Genomic DNA, 6000 nt, shown 5'->3' on the forward strand with positions numbered 1-6000 from the left:
AAACAGAAAACTTGTTACTATGGGGAAAGAGCAGGGTAGCAGGCACAGACATGATGGGTTGAATGGCCTCCTTTTGTGCTGTAAACTTCCTTGATTGTAGCCATGATGTGGAGATGCCGGTGATGGACTGGGGTGTACAAATGTAAGGAATCTTACAACACCAGGTTATAGTCCAACAGTTTTATTTGAAAAGCACAAGCTTTCGGAGGCTTTCTCCTTCGTCAGGTGAGGCCATTCAACCCATCATGTCTGTGCCTGATGCCCTGCTCTTTCCCCATAGTAACAAGTTTTCTGTTTGATCTCTGGCTTCACTACAAATTACCTAGATATTGACCAGATAAAAGCACATTCTAAATCACATAGAGTAAAGCTCACCTGCAGCAGTTGCCTGATACACTCACTTGAGAAAAATGAAGTGGTCATTTGCAACTTTGTGCTCCTGGCAGGGAGCTTCACCCATTGGGAGTGTATGTTGAAAATTGAAATGCATGCTGTACATGACCTTCCTCACCTGACGAAGGAGAAAGCCTCTGAAAGCTTGTGATTTTCAAATAAAGCTGTTGGACTATAACCTGGTGTTGTAAGATTCCTTACATTCCTTGATTGTATGCTGTGAACTTCTAATCAATTTGTCACTAGTCCATGGCTTAGGTTATATACTGCCAAACAGATTTATTAACCAGTAAATGGTTAAGTAAACAAAATCAATGACACACTGTAGATTTACATGTTAACTAATCTTTACTTATGATGTGGAGATGCCGATGATGGACTGGGGTTGACAATTGTAAACAATTTTACAACACCAAGTTATAGTCCAGCAATTTTATTTTAACTTCACAAGCTTTCGGAGGCTTCCTCCTTCCTCAGGTAAACATTTACCTGAGGAAGGAGGAAGCCTCCGAAAGCTTGTGAAGTTAAAATAAAAGTGCTGGACTATAACTTGGTGTTGTAAAATTGTTTACAATCTTTACTTAGAGAGTGGTGAGAATGTGGAACTCGTTACCGTATGGAATGGTTGAGGTGAATAGCTTAGATGCATTTGAGGGGAATCTAGATAAGTACATGAGGGAGAAAGGAATAGAAGGATATGTTGAGAAGGTGAGATAAAGTAAATAGAGTGGAGGAGGCTCGTGTGGAGCATAAACACTGGCATGGCCTGTTTCTGTGCTGTAAGTTCTATGTAATTCCAGGTAAAATAATAGTTGTGTTTGTTGCGCTAAACTGCAATGTGAACTGGACTGGTGACAAAGTCCCTGACTATGAACCTTTACAGAGATGAACATCTTTACGTGCAACGGAGCATCTTCCGTCTTGTCTCCCTTTTATAGTCGTTTCCTACATTACAACAGTGATTACACTGCAAAAGAGTACTTCGTTGGCTGTAAAGCGCTTGGGGACGTCCTGAGGTCATGAAAGGTGCTATATAAATGCAAGTCTTTCTTTCTTTCTACAACGCTCTGGTTTTTAAAATTCAAGGATGGGTGGCATTCCATGACTTCTTTACCTTGCCTTCTCTGTGCCTTTCCAACCTTGTTAGTATGCTTTCCAACTTTGGCCATTTACCTTGCTTTCTCCATTTAAAAAAAAAGCTGAGACTTACTGCAACTGATGTAAATCACTATTAGAGATAAACTACAAACACAGTATAAAATTGTATACATTGTTAATTCATCTCCCTCAAACTGCCAAGCTCAGTAACCTTTCCAAGCTAACATTTGTAATGGCGTCGTCAACACTCGCTGTTTAAATAGAAATATTTAAAACATAGATTAAAATGGGTGAAACATGATGTTAATATTAATCATTTCTTTGTTGTTTGATCTTTCTTTAATAGAGTGCATTGGTGATACACCAGCTATAAATAAATTTGTAGGTGTACCTCTGTTCGATATGGATTTAAAAACAAAAACAATTGAAGAAAAGTTAAAGTACTGGTGTTTTGCTAGCAATTTTGCCACAGGCTGTATCAAGGCAAAAGGTAACTGCAATGATTATGCAGAATCTCTACATCATTGTTGAATGATAAATTATTCATTTTCCTTTTATGTATTACTGATAATTGTGGAAGAACACTGCAGTCGTTGCATCATGATTGATTGAATGCAGTATCAGTCTGATTATCATTTGCATAAATCTATTATCATGGTAAACAGTCTGACATTGTCTTCAATATGTTCATTTTTGCCTAGAGAATTCACTGATCAAAATATTGCAACTTTCATATTCTATATTGTATTTTCGCAGACATAATTTAGTATGTTTTAGTATGTTCATGCATTGCTGACAAATTCAGGTAAAACTTCCATGAACTTGAATGATTTAAGGAGTATGAACTGTGATATAAATTCAAGTCACTAACATCTAAAGATACAGTCAAGATGATAGTTCAGTGATGTATCAGTACAATTAAAATAAAGCACTACCAAATGACTCTAAAAGTAAAAGCGATTGCAACGCAAGAGAATTTCAGATGGTTGAAAACAATATCAATTTAGTAAATGAGCATTCATTGATATCACAATTAATACATTTTAATTTGACTAATTGCAGATCAGATTAATATTTACAATGCAATCTACAGTTTCAGCTTGCAATCCAGAAACAGTATTTTCAGTTTAAGGTGTGTCGCATTACATTTCTTTACATATCTTGATAGCCTATTGAGTGGGAGTTATTGCCATGGCAATCCAAATCTTTAATACTTCAGCATGACTCACCTTGCCATAAAAGCTTAATGTTTTATTTGTTAATTTCTTTATCAAATGCAAATAATGATGTCTCACCTTATATTTCAGCAGTGCTGATTTAGATCAAAATACACAATCTGAAATCTGGTCTTTTAAATACCTATTACTGCAAACTCGTACGATATACTTTATTCAGGTGAATATATGCAAAAGCAGAACATGTTTTATATAATGCTAATGTTATCCTGCTGGTACATCCTTTAAGAGTGTTGAAATTAGGCACTACTGACAAGGGAGGACAGTTTTATCTCTGATGACCTGGATTGCTATGAGTGGCACTAGAGCTATTTAAAATTTAAATGGTCCAATAGGCCATGCAATCAATACATTTGTACAAAACATTGGATAGGTCACAGTTAGAGTATTGTGTGCAGTTTTGGCCACCCCCATTATAGAAAGGACATTAAAGTCATTGAGAGCATATAGTGTAGATTCAACAGGATGATGCCAGGGATAGGAAACTATAATAATGAGGAGAGACTTGAGATACTGGAACTATTTCCACTGGAACGGTGAAAACTAAGAAGAGATTAAATAGAGGGTTTTAATAATTATGAAGAGCTTTGATAGCGTGAATTGGGAGAGACCATTTTGTCTGGTTGGTGAGACAATGACAAGGAGTCATCAATTTAAAAGTATCACCAAGAGAGTGAGGAGCGAGGTTATTAGAATCTTTTTTTTACAGGGACTTGTTGGAGTATAGAATGCTTTATCACAGAGAATGATTGAGTCAGAGGCCCATGCATCTTTTAAGGGAAAATCAGATAAATATTTGAAGCAGGGGAAGATGCAGGGCTTGGGGGAGAAAGTGGGGCATTGGAATTAATTTTGGATTAATTTAGGAAAGAGCCAGTACAGAGACAATGGGCTTAATGGCCTCCTCCTGTACTGTAAACTTTTGGGTCTACTCCTTCTGATCCTGTAATGTGTATGGAAAAATGTAAAATAAAAAAGACCATTGTCAATGGCAAATATATCCATTTGGTCACCTCCTCTGGACTTTATAGGCCAAAGAATTTCACAAAAGCATTTTTTTTGCATGTAGGCTATGGGGGGGTGGGGTGGGGGTGGGGTGGGGGCGGGGGGGTAGTGGTGGAATGTAAGGCCAAGCATTGCTGCCCCCTTAATCAGTATCTTTGCACATCAAATCCACCATTGCTTGGTGTTACACAATGTAGTGGACAATTTTCCATCCTGACTCTAAAGTATGATGTGGAGATGCCGGTGATGGACTGGGGTTGACAATTGTAAACAATTTCGCAACACCAAGTTATAGACCAGCAATTTTATTTTAATTTCACAAGCTTTCGGAGGCTTCCTCCTTCCTCAGGTGAATTTTGTGCAAATTAAATCCTCGAAATGAAATCGCATTTATAAATCACAGAACAATGCTTGGTGATTACAGACTGTCTTTTCAACTGCCCGTTGCCAAGGCAATCAGTGTGCAGACAGACAGGTGTTACCTACAAGGTATCCGAATATACAAAAAAACACAGAGATAGAGAGGTAGAAACATAGAAAAGACAGCAACTGACCCTTTATATTAAAAACAGATAACATTTGTTCGCTGGTGGGGTAACGTGTAGCGTGACATGAACCCAAGATCCCGGTTGAGGCCGTCCTCATGGGTGCGGAACTTGGCTATCAATTTCCGCTCGACGATTTTGCGTTGTCGTGTGTCTCGAAGGCCGCCTTGGAGTACGCTTACCCGAAGGTTGGTGGCTGAATGTCCTTGACTGCTGAAGTGTTCCCCGACTGGGAGGGAACCCTCCTGTTTAGCGATTGTTGCGCGGTGTCCGTTCATCCGTTGTCGCAGCGTCTGCATGGTCTCGCCAATGTACCATGCTCTGGGGCATCCTTTCCTGCAACGTATGAGGTAGACAACGTTGGCCGAGTCACAGGAGTATGAACCATGCACCTGGTGGGTGGTGTCCTCTCGTGTGATGGTGGTATCTGTGTCGATGATCTGGCATGTCTTGCAGAGGTTACCGTGGCAGGGTTGTGTGGTGTCGTGGACGCTGTTCTCCTGAAAGCTAGGTAATTTGCTGCGAACGATGGTCTGTTTGAGGTTGGGTGGCTGTTTAAAGGCGAGTAGTGGAGGTGTGGGGATGGCCATAGCGAGGTGTTCGTCGTCATTGATGACATGTTGAAGGCTGCAGAGAACATGGCGTAGTTTCTCCGCTCCGGGGAAGTACTGGACGACAAAGGGTACTCTGTTGGTTGCGTCCCATGTTAGTCTCCTGAGGAGGTCTATGCGATTTTTCGCTGTGGCCCGTCGGAACTGTCAATCGATGAGTCAAGCGTCATATCCCGTTCTTACTAGGGCGTCTTTCAGCGTCTGTAGGTGTCCATCGCGTTCCTCCTCGTCTGAGCAGATCCTGTGTATTCGCAGGGCCTGTCCATAGGGGATGTCCTCTTTGACGTGGTTAGGGTGGAAGCTGGAAAAGTGGAGCATCGTGAGGTTGTCCGTGGGCTTGCGGTAGAGTGAGGTGCTGAGGTGCCCGTCTTTGATGGAGATTCGTGTGTCCAAGAAAGAAACTGATTCTGAGGAGTAGTCCATGGTGAGCTTGATGGTGGGATGGAACTTGTTGATGTTATCGTGTAGTCTCTTTAGTGATTCCTTGCCGTGGGTCCATAGAAAGAAAATGTCGTCGATGTATCTGGTGTATAGTGTTGGTTGGAGGTCTTGTGCAGTGAAGAAGTCCTGCTCGAACTTGTGCATGAAAATGTTGGCGTATTGGGGTGCGAATTTGGTCCCCATGGCTGTTCCGTGTGTCTCTAAAGTAAGCACATCTGTATTGGTGAAAGTTTGCCACTTATAGGTGTCATATCTGTGCCTGACGAATAGCGTATAGCATCTGGATGCTGAGAGGAAATTTCAGCGTTCCCATTTGATCATACATTTTTCACTTTCACCAACAAATAGGTTGATTAGTGGCCTAAATTTGCAACATGTGGGCTTTAGCCCCAACCCCCCCTACTTTGCTGCATGATTCTTCAGCAGCTGGGTTAAGTGATATCAAGGTTATTTTATATAAACCCCATGAAAATATTCTTTCTACTATTAAAAAAAAGTTTATTTTTATGAATTAAAGATTGAGTTTACATTGGTCTGTTTTCTACATTACAGAGTGGGCACATACAGCAAAAGGAGAGAAAGAACCTGCATCTTAATTGTCCTCAGAACATCCTGAAGCATTTAACAGCCAATTAATCTACTTTTCATGTATAATCACCATTCTTATGTAGG

This window comes from Heptranchias perlo, chromosome 18, assembly GCF_035084215.1.
Source record: "Heptranchias perlo isolate sHepPer1 chromosome 18, sHepPer1.hap1, whole genome shotgun sequence".
Taxonomy (NCBI): Eukaryota; Metazoa; Chordata; class Chondrichthyes; order Hexanchiformes; family Hexanchidae; genus Heptranchias; species Heptranchias perlo.